The sequence below is a fragment of the Hemicordylus capensis genome, chromosome 3 (assembly GCF_027244095.1).
Source record: "Hemicordylus capensis ecotype Gifberg chromosome 3, rHemCap1.1.pri, whole genome shotgun sequence".
In the NCBI taxonomy this organism is placed as follows: Eukaryota; Metazoa; Chordata; class Lepidosauria; order Squamata; family Cordylidae; genus Hemicordylus; species Hemicordylus capensis.
In genome coordinates, this window is record NC_069659.1 from 137,101,874 (window position 1) to 137,119,115 (window position 17,242).

At 41.0% G+C, this 17,242-nt stretch overlaps 2 protein-coding genes across 5 annotated transcripts in view; both read left to right on the plus strand.

Annotated features, from left to right (window-relative positions):
- NCK2 (NCK adaptor protein 2) overlaps positions 1-17,242 on the plus strand; it is a 112,685-nt gene that overhangs the window by 37,025 nt on the left and 58,418 nt on the right. For 2 of the 3 annotated variants that reach the window (XM_053310886.1, XM_053310885.1), the window contains exon 2: positions 5,908-5,978. The exons of the other annotated variant lie outside the window; for it this stretch is intronic. The gene's annotated coding sequence lies outside the window, so the exon portion shown is untranslated. The remainder of the gene's footprint in view (positions 1-5,907; positions 5,979-17,242) is intronic. 3 annotated transcript variants of the gene reach the window in all.
- ECRG4 (ECRG4 augurin precursor) overlaps positions 1-17,242 on the plus strand; it is a 200,928-nt gene that overhangs the window by 37,011 nt on the left and 146,675 nt on the right. The gene's annotated exons all lie outside the window — the stretch shown is intronic.

Genomic DNA, 17,242 nt, shown 5'->3' on the forward strand with positions numbered 1-17,242 from the left:
GTTCAAGATGGTGGGCGGGTAAACTTTTGAGCCCATGTGGGCTAACTTGTGAACCGACAAACCAATTTGGAGCAAATATGCTACAGCTGTAGGGGCATATTGGGACACTTCAAATGTGTAGTTTGTGATGATTTCATATACCCCAATTAAAAATGGTGGTCACATAAACATTTGAGGTGCAAGTGGGCTAACTTATGGACTGTCTAACTGATTTGAACCAAATTTGGTACAGTTGTAGTGAGTGACACACAGGGACACCTCAGTGATGTAGCTTGTAATGATGTCATCCTCCCCGATCCAAGGTGGTGGACACATGAACACTTGAGGCGCAAGAGATCTAACCTGTGGACCTCTGTTTGAACCAAATTTAGTACAGTTGTAGGGATAGTGAAAGGAAAGTAGGCAGATTAGTTCTTAACTAGAACAACTTGTTTCCTTTGGTGTGGATTATGTAGGAAGTCTTTGTATGTCTCCCCCCCCCCCCCGCTTTGAATATGGCGATGCATAATACTGTATGAACTAGTAAGGGTGAAGTGATAGCCAAAATGCTCTGGGCAGAGCATTTCATCACAGCAGTGTTTCCTCTTTTGCAGTAAATGCTTTCCTTCAGATGTGTTACTGTTTTAGCTTGTGTGCTTTTTGTATGCCATCTCCAAACACTAAACATCAACACACATTCCATTCCAAGGTGTTTTCCCCTCCAAAACACTTAAAAACTCGTATATTGATAAGCATTCTTGGATTCTTTTTACAGTTGTATATAGTAAAACAAGTGTGGTAAAGTGGTCTAGTGTGTTGATTGGCTCTCAGGAGCTATTATGCTGATACTTATGTTGGAAATAAAAAGATGCAGCCAGAAAGAAAAAGAAAAAAGCTACACAAATCTGCACTGCTTGTAATTGTGAACTGCCCCTCCCCCCGCCCGCAGACTAGTGGATTGAGGTAAGTGTGATTCGTGCCACTATTGTTCCGTTTACAAAAGGAATCAGTGCAGATGGCAGCATAAAATATCTTATAAATCCATAGTACCCCCATTGTTAAAAATAAAACAAAACTAGACTTGGTTAGTTAAAATGACCAAATAGTACATGGTCCTTGTTGTTAGTTTAGTCTAGCTTTGATGTCAGTCATAAGAGCTCTTTGCTTTAGTAGGATGATGTTGTTGTATGGGAGAGGTTAATTGGCACTTAGCCAAAATAAATTTGATTTAGGGAATCTTGGGATATTTTAATCAATGTTGACTTTAAACATTTTTGGTGGGGATATCTACTATTGGGCAAGTTTCGGCAGATCTTAGATGTTATACAGTATATAAAATCACAGCATATAGGTTATGATTGTATCAATTGGTGACGATTATAAATTTTTTGAAATACTTTGTTAAAACAGCGGATAGAGCACTTATAGAAAATGGATTGATTGTGGCTGCAATTATTGTCGCTATGTGCTGGGAAAATTCCAGTGCTTCATCAAGTAATAAGTATTTTGCTAGCGGTAGAAATGGTCAAACCCACTGCTTTGGTTTGCTTTTGGAAAAGTCTTGGGGAAAATGAAGAATGATGGTGTCAGTGATTACTTATTGTCAACTGTGGGGCATATGTGTATTAATAATCAAGTCAAGCTGCATCATTTTCTGTTTTGCAGTAACAATTAAATGTGAGTCCATATTTCAAGGGATTTCACCAAATGTTCATTTTTATATTGAATTTGATAAACAAGTTGGTAAAGGAAAAACTGCATAGCTTATCTTTTTTCATTGGGATAGAGAAATGCACATATAACATGCCTTGTTTTATGTGCAAGATACATGTAAAGAATCTGTAACTTTCTTGTATTTAGAAATACTGAATATCCCCATAAAGCTAGGCACATTTGTTTAATGTGTCTGTAACTTTAGATCTTAAAATACCTATTATTTTCATGTACACAGAAGCTGTCACTCTGAACTCTTTTCCTCTTTTAGTGGAATTTTGTATGAAACTTATTAACACAGACAAAAATGAGTGAGTTTGCATGTTTTGATTCATTTATATAAAGTTAGGATGCAGAGTGTTTTTCATGTATCTTGTATGCTCATTCAGTGCACTCTAATTTTTAACATGACTTAACAGTTTGGGAGAATTGCAGGCTATGGGTGGACTGTATCAGCTGTTGTATGCCATGGTGACTAATTATGTTGTGTGTGTTTAAGTATTTTTTTTTAAAATTGAATGCCACTTTGCATATAGTTCTTTAAAATAGAAAACTTTTTTAAAAAAAAGTCAGAGTGACTTATGGATGATCTTCTGTAACTGAATTAGACTCTATGTAAACTATTGCCGGATTGGATTGGATTGGGATCCTGTGTGGGCTGACACATGAGGAAGAGCTGAACTGTACACGGCACAGTCATTACAATTATGTGAAAAGCAGCACACAGACACTAGCCAGATGTGTCAGTTTAGTTTTTATTCTATGCTTCTTGCATTGGTCATTTTTAGTATGTAACTTTCTAGCAGGCAACTGAGTTCACATATGCTTTAGAAAAATCATGTGTGACTAACTTTAAATATTATACAGATATTTGCAGTCATAAAAGTGTAGTTACATCATCTGTCTATCAGATCTAACAGCAGAAATTGGAGCCAGTTTCTGAAATGTCCATATTTAAAATTACAGAAGCTGCTTAAATACAGAATCTTACAAGTAGATTCAGCTTTTACAACTTTTACAGATGAAAGTATAAAACAGTTTGTTTAAACATCAAATTACTCCAAAAAGGATAAACATACTGTAGCAGATTTAGCGCAGCCTTTGTCTCAAAGCAAGCCCGCATCAGGGGAAGAAAAATGCTGAATCATCCTCTCTTGCTTTCACCCACAAAGGCTATTCCTTTAAAACTTTCCTGTTTTCACAGTAGCTTAGTTGCTGCTGCCACACCCACTTTTTAACAGTTTAATTCCCCCCCCCCCGCCCCGGGGCAAAATTCCAGGGAACTCTCCTCTTTACCAATGGAAAAGTACAAAAATTACCTTCCACGTGCAAGCCTACACATGATGAGAAAACTTGGTAGAGTTGTGAACAATAAAATTGAGGCGTGTGTTGCACCAGAGCAAGCCCTTTCCCAGCCCCCACTTTGTTGAGTTAAAAATCCACTCAAGAGGCTGATTAAAATTGCAAAGAAGAAAAACTTCATTCAAAATACTACAGACTGTTTCTGTCTGAGGCTTTTTCAGCTTTTAGTTACAGGTAAAAGGAACACTTAGTAGCTACAAGAATACTTCAGAAAGCACCCTCAGATGATACTGGGGAGACACAATTTTAAAATTGTGTTTATCCAGTTGCAAAGAACATAGATGTAAGAAAATACAAAAAAAGCAACTTTAAGAGTTTAGAGATTTTTGCATCACCCTAGCTGGACAGCATAGTTACATTACAGATAAAACATAATAGAACAGTTGCAAGGATATGCAAGGCACACAAAATTAGGCAAATAATACTTCAACATCTGAACAACAGCAACATCTAAAAGTGCACCTGTTTTATCAGGCTTTTTGTTCATAATGTTTTAAAGTTTTATTGATAGTCATTTTAAATTGTTTTAAATGTTTTTAATTGTTTATGTTTTTAATGTGTAAACAACTCAGAGGTGCTATATAAGTATGGAAAATAAATGCAAGCAAATAAATAAATTTTAATTCCTCTCTGTTTCTCAAAATGTTCCTTTCCTTCCTCACACATTATCCAGTACAATTAAGCATGCATAAGGCTACAACACTAAGCATATTTATTTTGAAATTGTCCCACTGAAACCAATTCTTCCAAGTCAAATGAGGGTGCCAATCTCACAGACATCAATGGAACCTCCATATGGAATCATTTGTGTCCACATACGTTTGCAAAATAATTATTACATACTATTGCCACCATGGCTTTCTACAAATCTAGCAGGCAGATTTTATTATTTTGAATGTTTCAGCCCTTTATCTATACTAGCAATGTTATTAGGGCAAATACCAAAGCTATAGAGAGCTAGTATTCTCTATTTGCCAAATCAGCCCATATTTGAAAGCAATACTGCAACAAGAAGTCAAGTACACAACTGCAGTTGAAAGTGAAGAATTAGACTCTGAACCTATTAAATATATACAGCAGGAAAGAATGTGAAAAAGGCTTAACATTTTTCCTTTATTTATTTATTTATCATATTTTTATACCAACTGATATGTAAATCTCTAGGCAGTGTACAAATTTTAATATTAAAAATCACAAGTTAAAGCACAATAAAAAAATATTAAAAAATTATTGAAATTCTAATTAAAAGCTTGAGAGAACAGGAAAGTCTTGAGTGTCTTCCTAAAAACAAGCAGAGAAGGAGATGCTCTTATTTCAGCAGGGAGCATATTCCAAAGCCCTTGGGCAGCCACAGAGAAAGCCCAGTCCTGAGTTGCCACCAGATGGGCTGGTGGCAACCATAACCGGACCTCTCCAGAGTTTGGGCCATGTGGAAGTGAACTGGATGGGGGCAGGGGTGGTGAGAAGCACAAGCTTGCCAGGAGCTGCTGGCAGGGTGGGGGAGGGGGAGTGGCAGCCAATTCCCTGCACAACTGGGAGCTCAAGCGGCAGATGGGGAGAGGTGGAGGCAGGGGATCTTGCCAGGAAAAGATCAGTCTTGCCCTTGCAAGAGCCTACGTGGTGGCGGCATCAAACAGAACGAGACTCTCAGAGGGAGACGGACTATTCCCCACATAAGAGCCCAAGCGGCTGGCAGGGAGAGGCAGAGGTGGAGTGGGTGGGAGGGAAAAGGAACAACAGTCAGCCAGCCTGCCATGGAGTCTGAGGCAATGGGGAAAGGCAGCGGGGTAAGAGCAGCTGCTGCAGAGGAACAGGCATTTTCTGGAAGGGCAGCCAGCCACAAGTAAGTGGCTCTTAAGAATCACTGCGTGGAAATCTTGGAGGCTGTGTGTATGTGCGCAGTCACGCACCTTAGAGGGAACAGTTAGAGGTGTGCACAGAACCGCAGAGCTGCGGTCCGGCACTGTGTCGGGGGTCCCTTTAAGGGCGGGGGAGGGTTTACTTACCCCTCCCGCCGCTTTCCCCCTCCAGCATGCGTATTGTATATAGTAATTGTACCTCCCTGCCGCCCTTTCTCCCTCTTGAGTGCAAAAGGCTTCATGGAGACGTCGGGGAGACGTGAAGCTCGTGTGTGACATGCACATGCACAAAAGGCTCCATGAAGCCTTTTGCACTCAAGAGGGAGAAGGGGCGGCAGGGAGGTATCCTGCCGCCCCAATTACTACATACAATACGCGCGCTGGAGGGGGGAAAGCGGCGGGAGGGGTAAGTAAACCCTCCCCCGCCCTTAAAGGGACCCCCCCACCCGAACCGGCCAGGTCCGGACTGGTCCGGACCAGTCTGGAGGCCTTTGGAATGGCCTCCGAACTGATCCGGACCCATCCCTAGGATCAGTGTGTCCCACCCGCATTGTTACTTGCTGCCTTTCCCTTATGGCTCCAGGCCTATGGCTCTTAAGAACTTATTTTAAGAAGTGCAATAATTCTCAACTATGAACAGTCATGTTTGGTGCTGCCTCTGTCTTGAATAAGAACTTTGCGTGGACTGTTGTACTCTCTGCCAAAAGTTCAGAGATGTGGGTATAAGATTACAAATACTAGAAATAAGAAAAGGATAAACATAATTTCAGTTTTAAAAAAAGCAAAAAAGCCTGTTTCAGGTTTTAAACAGCATATAGTTTGCATTATAATAATAGTTGCACTGATGGCAATTCCCTGTCTTCTGAAAATGGATACTGTGCCTGCATTTGCAGGAATTAACCTTAAATTAATAATACATACTGATTTAGATTAGCTTGATCAATACATGTTTGTCAACTTTAGAGTTTAATTAGAATGTATTTGTTTGTTTCAGACTCTTCTTGCAAGTATAACTTTGTTCAAGAGTCCTAAGTTTCGTGTCTGGATCTTGAATTGGTGCCAAAGGTAAGCTTAAAAAAAAAAAAAGATTGCATTTAAATTGCTAAATTGCATGTTGCCTGTTCTTGAGTTCTTCAGTGCTGTGTGCGTGCATGCGCAACTTGTTAATCTTAACATAGCAGCCCAAGTGGCAATTCTAGAAGTCTGGTAGTGACTTCTAATATGATACTCATGTACCTTTTTATATAGATATAAATGTTGTTAGTAACCATTCTTCTGAACACCACTGATTTAAGGTCGTTTATCTCAAGAAATGGACATTACTGGTGATATAATTGAACTTTGGCTGATGCTGGGATCTAGCCTGGTTGAATGGCCTGTTTGGGGAAATAACTTTGGTCAAGAACAAACTGAGGCCTAGAAAAGGGATTTCTGATTGCTTAAATTATACTTCTGTGTCCTGCTTGCAAAGCAGCCTGCCAAAAACAAGTACAGCTAGGTTACATCTGGGCTACCAGCACCAGGAGCCTGCCAGCAGCAAAGGGGTGTGGGCCAAGCCACCAAAGGTATTTCCAAGAAATACCATGTTTAGAAGTGAAAAGTGAAAGTTGCAGAGTCAAGTGGAAAACTACCTGTCAGTGTAACCCAGGAGGACAAAGAAAAGGACATGAGGACCTCAGAAAATCATGAAAGTCCAGATGGATGCCACAGCCCAAAGGAGAAGGGGCCCAGCCAGACTCTTGAGAAGGCACGTGCCAGATGGCCGATGGCTATACCCAAGATAAAAGGGGAGGACCTGAAGGGCGAACCCAAAGCAGAGACCAGAGGCCTACTTGAAAAGCAGTAGCCAGAAGGAGAATGTCAGGATCTGTCAGCAATCTCCCATCTCTGCCCAGTTTGGAATATAAAAGACTGTTGGTCCTTGACCTTCAGCCTTTATCGAAGATCATAGTGTACCTGTGGCGCCCATCTTTGCTGTCGGTCGGCACTCTGCACGTCAGTGGATCTAGCTAGCTCGGATTCGGGCCAAAGTCCGGACCTAGCTTAGTAGGTATTAATAGATAGGTTGCTATTTTATTAATATCATGAAATCTTAATGTATTTTGAATATGCTACCCAATGGTTTTGCTTTATTGCTGCATTAATATTATTATAATAAGAATTATTGTTTGCCTTGCCAAAATTGTGTGTATTCTTTTGGGTGCAGAGGCACCTAAGCCACCAAACTTAAGCAGGTGAGGTGGTCAGAGACACTCCATCTGTCTGTATCCATTAAACCATAAGTGTGCTGCCAAGTCGATTTCGACTCCTGGCGCCCGCAGAGCCCTGTGGTTTTCTATGGTGTACAGGAGGGGTTGACCATTGCCTCCTCCCATGCAGTATGAGAAGATGCCTTTCAGCATCTTCCAATATCGCTGCTGCCCGATATAGTACCAGCGAGGATTCAAACTGGCAACCTTCTGCTTTTTAGTCAAACATTTCCCCGCTGCGCCATTAGGTGGCTTCTTGCTCTAAATAGGGACTGATAAATAAGGCTACTTTGTGAACAAACTTAGAAACTAATAAAGGTGGTGTTTCTCGCCCAGAAGCAGCTTGCTCCACCTATAGGCCTGTGCATAACTTGAAACAAGTCTTCCAACGATTGTCCTTTGATTTGGCTGATAGAGAAGGGAAATCCCAATTATACTCCTAATTTGAGCATACATACACGCATAAGTGACATGCATGTAACACTGGTGTATTGGCCAAACTGATAAAAAGTATTCCTGGCTGCTGTCTCAGCCTGAAATATCAGGGAGAGGTTTTGGTCCAGAAGTACTCCCAAACTACGTAGCTGTAACCTCATACAGAACAGGCAGATCTAAACCACTTCCTAAGTTCCGACATCCCACAATGAGTTCCTCCATCTTGTTTGGATTCAACTTCATTTTGTTCTTCCTCATTCAGCACATTACCAATTCCAGGCAAACGTTTAGAGATGCTAAGCCATCTCCTGACAAAGTTGATATGGAGAAATAGGTTTGGATCTATATCAATATCACCAGCATATTGATAACACCCTGCATGAAATCTCTTGATGATCTTTCCCAGTGGTTTCATGTAGATGCTAAAAAACATTGGAGATAGAATGGAGCCTTGCGGTACTTCATACAGTAGCTCTCATTTTGAAGAGCAGCAACTGCGAAGTGACACCATCTGGAATCTACCTCGGAGATAGGAACGGAACCACTACAAATCAGTGCCTCCCTCTCCCAACTCCCTCAGGCAGTCCAGAAGGATTCCATGGTCAATGGCTCTCTCAGCAGCTATTGAAATCAAGAGAACCAACAGAGCCCCCTGTCAGTTCCTAATTGTAGATCATTCATCACGCCAACCAAGGCATAAGGATGTGCAGAATCGATTAGATCGTGAACTGAGCCAGTTTGAGCCATTCAGTTGCGAACCACTTCGATCCGGTTCATGAAACTGACTGGCCTAGCCATTTGGTTCGACCAAAATGGCTCCCGGAGCCGAAGTTCGGTCTGAATTCAGACCAAACCATGCCAAATGGTCCATGCACACCCCTACCAAGGCAGTCTCCACCCTATAGGCTACCTGAAAGCTAGTTTGAAGTGGGTCCAGACGATCTACTTCTTTCAAGACTGTTTCGAGTTGAGAAGCTACCACCCTCTCAATCACCCTGCCTACCTTTGGGAGCATGGAAAAAAGCCTGTAATTGCCTAATCCTCAGGAGACTCCAATCTAACCATACAAGGGGAGTGGCTGGACACCTCTGTAGTAGACTCTGCAGTAACCATGGAATCCAATTTGGCTCGAGTCTGATTTTATCAACACAAAATTATTTAAAATGTCACATTGAGTAACCGATGTCTCTAAGTTCTGATTCAAGGGAGGAGGGGCATGATTCAAGGGAGGAGGGGCATGTACTCCTGGACATCTCCTCTGGCTGTGAGCTTGTAGATGTAATACATGTAGAATAGAACTGCTACTTGAGAACATAAGAACTGCCCTGCTGGATCAGGTCCAAGGCCCATCTAGTCCAACATCCTGTTTCACACAGTGGCCCACCAGATGCCACTGGAAGCCTATAGACAGGAGCTGAGGGCATGCCCTTTCTCCTGCTGTTACTCCCCTGCAACTGGTACTCAGAGGCATCCTGCCTTTGAGGCTAGAGGTGGCCTGTAGCCCTCCAACTAGTAGCCATTGACAGACCTCTCCTCCATGAAGTTATCCAAACCCCTCTTAAAGCCATCCAGGTTGTTGGCTGTCTCCACATTTTGTGACAGAGGGTCCGGCACTGTGGTCAGCACTGCGGTCTAAGGGTCATCCCATGAAATTGATTGCCGGGAAATTTAGGACCAGCAAACAGAGGTACTTTTTCATACAATGCATAATCAATTTGTGGTCCGGCACTGTGGTCCGGCACTGCGGTCCGACCCTTAGTTCTAGTGTTGTGTGAGAGAGAATAATTTCTCTCTATCCACTTTCTCCACTCCATGCATGATTTCTATAGACCTCTATCATGTCTCCCCACTGTCATCTTTTTTCTAAACTAAATAGCCCCAGGTGTTGTAGTCTTGCCTCATAAGAAAGGTGCTCTAGGCCCCTGATCATCTTGGTTGCCCTCTTCTGCACCTTTTCCAGTTCTACAATGTCCCTTTTTAGATATGGTGACCAGAATTGTACTCGGTACTCCAGGTACTCCAGGTGTGGCTGCACGATAGTTTTGTATAAGAGCATTATAATATTAGCAGTTTTATTTTCCATCCCCTTCCTAATGATCCCTAGCATGGAATTTGCCTTTTTCACAGCTGTCACACATTGAGTCAACACTTTCAACGAGCTGTCCATCTCAACCCCAAGATTCCGCTCCTGGTCAGTCACTGACAGCTCTGATCCCATCAACGTATACTTGAAGTTGGGGTTTTCCCTCCCAATGTGCATTACTTTACACTTGCTGCACACATTGCCTGAGATTCGCTTCAGCGCTTCCTCTCTTTCAGCAATCTGTCTTCTAATGATTTCAGTTCTAAGCTGCTGTTTGAAGCTAGGTTCTTCTTTCTCCTATTTTCTTGGCTGCAAGCACTCTCACCACTCAGTGACACTGACCCTGACTGTAGGTAGAAGCTGGCTTTGTATACTATTGTGACCAAGTAGGTGGAGCCCTCTACTTAAGCCTCCTTCCTGTTGACCTATAAATTGGGCCGTCTCAGTGGTCCAAAAGAGATTTTAATTCACCAGTCAACTTTGCCCAGTTATTTTGCACCTTTTAGAGATTCATTCTTCTCACCTCATCTGAATTCTGTTACATCACTGCACCATCTGCTGACTCAACAATGTAACAATGGCTTGTTCTTTTCAGCCATTCTACCTTAGATCCTCAGCCCTTTATATACCAACCAATATTGAGTTCTCCACAGTGCTGCAGGGTCGAAAGGCATGGAATCAGCTTGATTACTTAATGTTGTTTTTGTTTAGTTTTGTTTAGTGATTATTTAGAAACCTCGAGGCTGAGATCCTGTGGCATCCATAACACTAATTGTATCATATCTAACTGCTTTCTTCATGACTAGCAGGGTTTGATTCCATATCGTTGGTTCATGAATGTGCTAATGAGAACAGCAATAAGTGTCACTTGCGGTGTGCTCATTTGTCTTCATGTTGCTCCCATAATTTCAAATCAGAGGAGAATAAGTTGATTTATAACATTGACATTATTAAACAAGGTGAAGCAATTACTCTAATGCAGTTTTCAGTAATCCAATTTTTATTGTATTATAAATATATTTAGAAAATAATTACAGGTGTGTTTTCAGTAATCCAGCCCATTACTGCCAATACAGTATCCAAAGAATCTGCTATGTCAGTATTATTGTTACCTGTGCTCTACTTCAGGAGGTTTGCTCTTTAGTATCTAGTTTTACTATAGATCTGGAAGTAAGTGTTTGGGACTGTATGGATACTTCCAGTGTGATGTAGTGATTAGAGTGCTGGACTAGGACCAGAGAGACCCGAGTTCAAATCCCCATTCAGCCATGATACTTGTTGGGTGACACTTCTCTCTCAGCCTAACCTACTTCACAGGGTTGTTTGTAGTACACCGCTCTGGGCTCCTTGGAGGAAGAGAGGGATATAAAATGTAAATAATAATAAATGTAAATAATAATATTCCCTGTAACAGGGAATCCGAGATGTTGACTACAGCTCCCAGAATCCCTCGTTGCAGTGGGCTTTGGCTGAGGATACTGGAAGTTGTAGTCAAGAACATCTGGGATTTACTGTTAGAGGAAACACTGGATTCTTCCACGATCCTTTTAGAGGCTGTTATATTAAGTGTAATGCTGTTGGGCAGCTAGAAGGACACTGTCACGAACAATACCGTGCTTCCCCAGCCTGGACATGACACATGAGGGGATCTGTACAGAAATTAGTGAAGCAAGATGCCTCTAAATATCAGTTGTAGGGGAGTAGGAGAGGGGGCATGCCCTCAGCTCTTGCCTGTAGGCTTCCCAGAGGCATCTGGTGGGCCACTGTGTGAAACAGGATGCCAGACTAGATAGGACTTGGGCCTGATCCTGCAGGGCTGTTCTTATGTTCTTATAGTGAGTTTATCCAGCTATTAACTAAAAGGAATTTAGCTAAATGTTAATGTGGAATATGTTCCTTCCTCTCCCTTTTCCCTTTCAGTTTCTGCCGTTACCAGTAATTTTTGCTGTTACTGAATTATCCCAGTAGTATAATTGAGGGTCGCGTGAGAGGAAAGTAAAATGCAATTGATACAGATTTAACTATACAATAAAACTGTTTGAGTACAACAAGCTTAATGATTTCTCTCTGCCAAATCAGGGACATACACTCATACTGGCTTTCTTAACATAATGCTTGGCAGTTGTTACAGCCGGATGTCAACGACTGGCAGTATTTGACACCGTGAATTTGGAGCAGATAGATCAACAATATGACTAAAGTCTCGACACTTGACTTGACTCTCACCCATTCAAGTTTTATTGACTCAGATCTTAACCTAACCAGTCCCTCCCTGGAACTCCTCTAATCCCAGAAAAGATCCTATCTGAACATCTATTTCCCCCAGGTTTTTTTATTTATATCCACCTCTCTCCGCTCCATTCCAAAGCACCCCACTTTGGAATCCCTCCCTGGTCTCAAAAGATGGTTGACAGATCTGGTGCTGCTGCCAACCATCACAGACACATTGACTGAGTTAGAACCTACAAGCAGCAAGCAATACTCTACATATTTAAAATATGTAGGGAACAAGGTAGCAGATGAGCCCTACCTAACCTCTGGATTGAGAGCTTGAGCAGAAAAAACATCTAGGGCAAGAATTTGGAATTCCAAGTGCAGAATTCCACACTTGGGAATTCCAAGTTTGGTTGAATGTTCTCCTAACATAAAATGAGACCTGACCAGCATCTGTAGATTTTTTTACCAGCCAAGATCCTTTTTGGTGACTGCAGGCCTCTCAAAGATCCAGAACTGAGAAGTGCTGGGAGTAAGGAAACAAGATCTGCTTGTTTCTGTCAAAAGGGAAGCAGCTGAAGCTTTCTTTAATTAATTGATTCAGGCTTTTCCTAGCTCTGAGCCAATGCCAGTGGCAGTCTACGGTTGCCAGCTAGGGCTGAAGCACTGTTACTGTCAGAGTGACTTAAGCAGGTTTATTTAAAGTTTTCTCTTTATTTCTCTTTATTTTATTTTGATAAAATGTAGATAAAAGTGGATTGTCTAAACAGTATCTGAAGTGAAGTGAAAAAAACAAACCTGTTTGTTATGAGGTGTTTTGGATACAGTAGTTTGAAATTGAAATAGTGGTAAATAAAATGGTTTTTGCAAAATGTAATATTTTTAAATTGGCATACAGTGCTAATTCGTAAAATTACTCATTTTGTCTTCTGTCATAGCAGTTGCAAGGATTTTTAGCAATTCAGAATATATAGCAAGCCACTTATTCTTTCTCTTGAATTATACATTTTTTTTATCATCATATGCGGAATCAGATTTTTATCTGCTTCTGCCAGTTGGTTCATGAGCTGAAATGACCCTAGGGCGTAAAATATGCCAGAATTAATGTATGTTGTAAATATCATGCTTCAATCTATTCCAGGTAAATTCCCTAGGTAATATCTAGGTTACTGAGAGTGGAGTGTTGCTTTAGCACTGCATTAATGTGTGTGAGTGGTACATATATATGTACTGTAAGCTAACGAAGTAGAGTTTCAATGCTCTGCACAGAAGTGATTTTATTTAAGATAGGCTCAGATGTTCAGAATCCAGGATCTTTTAAAGATACAGCTTAAAGGGGGTTGGGGGGAAATAGCCATATGTTTGAGGTGTGCACAGAACAGTTGCTTACGGTTCAGTTTGAATTCAGACTGAATTAGAGCCAAAACACTCGTCCACAAACCGGGTTCAGTTGAACTGACTGGTGCTCTAGTCCATTTGCTCGACCCAGTTTGATGATCTGCGGGGCTATGCCCAAAGGAATCCCTTTGCTTTACAATGACTTCCTAATAGTAGCCAAAAATAGGAGAAAAATACACTGTGGCATTTTCAAAATTTTATGTATAGACTTAATTCTAGTTAACATGGCTTAGCAAACTTAAGCCTCAGCCTCTGAAGAATAAGGAACAATCAGAAATCAGACTGAGTGACCCTAGATGATTCAGACTGAGTGACCCTAGATGATTCCAGGAAACCTGTGAGAGAACAGAACTCAAAATACTAGAAATTGTTGCAGTTGTAATTTTTGTTTCTGTAGGGCATGGACATACATTGCATTATATACAGTGGGTATAGGAAAGAATCACCCCCTTTGATAGACCTTAAATTCTGGTTCCCTTACATCCTGAAATGAAAACACAAAGAAAATTCCTTTCACCAGCTGTACTTATCCAATGAACAGTTCTGTATGGAGGAGTGGGCAAATATTGCTCTGTCTACATGTGCAAGGTTGATAGAGAAGTATCCCAACAGATTCAAGGCTGTTATTAAAGCAAAAGGTGGTTCAACAAAATATTGACATTGGTGAGGGTGATCCTTTTTCAATCTCAGTAATTCTTGTTTTTTATTTCTGACACTTTTTCTGGACTGTAATTGTGATGTTTTTCAGTTGGATGTTATAGGTTGCATTGGATAAGTACAGCTGGTGAAGGGAATTTTCTTTGTGTTTTCATTTCAGGATGTAAGGGAACCAGAATTTAAGGTCTATCAAAGGGGGTGATTCTTTCCTATACCCACTGTACATAGTAGTGATAGAACTAAATAGTAACATAATTACACAGCATCCTAGTGAGAGAGGGGTTAGAAATTCCCCCTTTCCCAGACAGTGAATTTAAACTGTAAGATATCTACAGCATTCTGCTTATAACACAAGTTGAATATATGTTTTTTCTGTGAGAGAACAGAAGGTCAATAGTAGCGTTTATAGACAGCACACAGTGAAATCCTTTGGAAAGTAGGTAATAGTGTTCCAGGGGATTAGTAATAAAATAGCAATATGTGAAGTTTCTAAGCTTTGTCCTTGTCAGTAAGATCAAGGTTAAATTCTTACATCTGAGAAATATATTCCTTCAGCAAACTGATGAAAGTAAGGGATACTGCTAGAAAAAAAATGAATAGAGTAAAACCAGTGACTCTCTTTCATGTAGAAATTAATAAACCAAGACTACAGATTGGACCTGCTCATTCATATATTCTCCCTCTCTCCAACATTGTGAGACTGGCAGTGACTTCACCAATCTAGATCCATTGTAAATCCACTTTGGAGGATAGCTTTTTCAAATGGTTTTATGGTAGACTTTTAATTCACCATAATCTGTCTTCTGTTATTGTTTGGGCTTTTAAAAAATATGATGTTTCAAAACATTTTACTGTTTAACTGTGTTTTTGTAAGCCGCTGTGGTAGAAGAGCAACATATAAATATTATACAGGCAAACCTTGATATTCACGGACCCGACAGCTGCAGTTTCGCATATCTGTGGTTGGATAATTAGCACCCAGCCTCAGCATACGTGATAAAAATTGGCCTTCAATGGGTTAAGATCTGCATATTTATTATTTAACATATATATTTTTATTTTGTGGGTCGGGGCAGGCAGAAATGATCTCCGAGGTCATTTCCGCCCGCCATTTTGTGGCCTTTAAAAAAACACACACTCTGAAAATGTTTCCCTCCTCCCCACAATTGAGTTTGGCACTTTTGTGCGGCATTACTGGAGGTCCACGGACTATGGTAGGGTATTTGTATTTAGTGTTTCCTCCTGATTTTTGCCCTTTTTGTCTGATTTCTGGGCCTGCAGGAACCTAACCCCTGTGATGCCATTGCCCCAATCACTCGGTATTTGTGGTTTCGGTATCCACAGCACTAACTGGGAATGGAAACCCCATGAATACCGAGGTTTTCCTGTAAAGAAATACCAAAGCACCAAGTGATTTAATACAGCAGAGTTTCTTTTCCTTATAAGCAAGGAGTGGTGGATTAGCTGTTATGAAAAGATCTGGCCTTGCCCTATGTCTGTCTGATGAGCCCCTCAGCCTCTGTGATAGTGGCTCTAAGAAGGGATTGGGAGAGTACCATTTGATCCTGAAATTTGGCTTGAAAAATTGCTAATCACAACTGATTTGTTTCAAAGAGATGGGTCAGACGCTACAAGAAATGGGGAGAAAGGATGATCTTTTCTGCTGCTGTCATATAAAGACGGCATTGGCAGATCTTACAAATGGTGAAGCCCATGACATTGAGATGCATATTCAAGCTCGTGTATATCACTTGTGCCCTTGCTTTTTACCATTTCTTAGCCATCTAATGGCGCAGTGGGAAAATGACTTGACTAGTAAGCCAGAGGTTGCTAGTTCAAATCCCTGCTGGTATGTTCCCCAGACTATGGGAAACACCTATATCGGGCAGCAGCAATATAGGAAGATGCTGAGCAGCATAATATCATACTGCGTAGGTGATGGCAATGGTAAACCCCTCCTGTATTCTACCAAAGAAAACCACGTGGCTCTGTGGTCAGCAGGAGTCGACACCGACTCAATGGCACAACTTTAACCTTTTAACCATAACATCTGAACTGGCATAGGAAACTGCATGAGCTTGCTTTATATCTCGTACTTTCTGTCTGCATTTCAATCTTTGTTTTCTCTCCCAGTTAATGCTGGGTGTTAAGTTTGTATGGACTTAGGTGTGCAAATCCTCCTTTTTCTCTTCTACTGGAAATGATGGAGTAGACCAAAGTTAAAGGACAAATTACAAGGGGTGTCATGTTCTCCAGCTGAGATGGTGGAACATTGTTCCTCAAACAGTTGTGGGTGGGATACAGTGTTCTGTGTGAGCAAAGGGTGGGGCAGCAGAATTACTTAAGTATGCAACACTCACTCTGTGATCAGGAAGGATCTAGCAGAGGTCTCTAGGGAGGTCTCAAATCTCTTGGGAGAGGCCTCTTGGGACAAGTGGCTGTGTAGCATGGTATTTTGAGGGTTTTCTAAATGTCATTCTTAAAGTTTATTATTATTAATTTATTTATTTGATTTATATACCGCTCTTCAAAAAATGGCTCAGTGTTGAATGTTTACTTGGAAGTAAAGTGCAAGAGAGAGGATACTCCAACTTGAGTAGAACAGAAAAACAGCTCTCAGTGTTTTTGGTACCAGCTAGTCCTGGGAATTAGGGAAAATAATAGTTAAACATAGATGTAAAAGTGGTAGTTTTCTCTCCTGAAGTCTTATCATTTTAAAATAGGTAGATGTGGGCTGACTGTAGAGCTGGGGAACTGGAAAGTTTTTTGGGTTTTTAAAAAAACATCAGAATGTTTTTCCCTTCCAGTAAGCTGTCATTATCATCTTCCTACTCCCTTGATCTGCTCCTTGCTTACCAATTCAGCTGTTCTTTTCTTCCCACTATGAGACTGCAGCTGTTTGTCAGCACCGTTCTCTTTTACCCTCTCTACCCACATCCTCTACCCCAGTACATTTAGAGAACTGATAATCTCCTTTAAATCTCCTCCATCCTACAACCCCTTTGCCCTCCCACCCAGGGGAGTTCCTTTTGTATGCAACCCCCTAATTCATACTTTTGATGTGCCCCTGCTGTGAGCCTATATGCTCTCTAATCCACTTCTACTTTATTGCTGCCAGCCTAGAGTCATTGGGATGGATGGTTCTATCTAGAATAAATGAATATCAATGAGTTTAAGTATTTGTTTAGGCATGCTTATGCTAAATTCTGCCCCCACTCCTTAAGGCTTTATATGCATAGCAAAAGTAGTACAAAGCAGATGCCTTCCTGTGGCTAACATTTTTAGGCAATGTC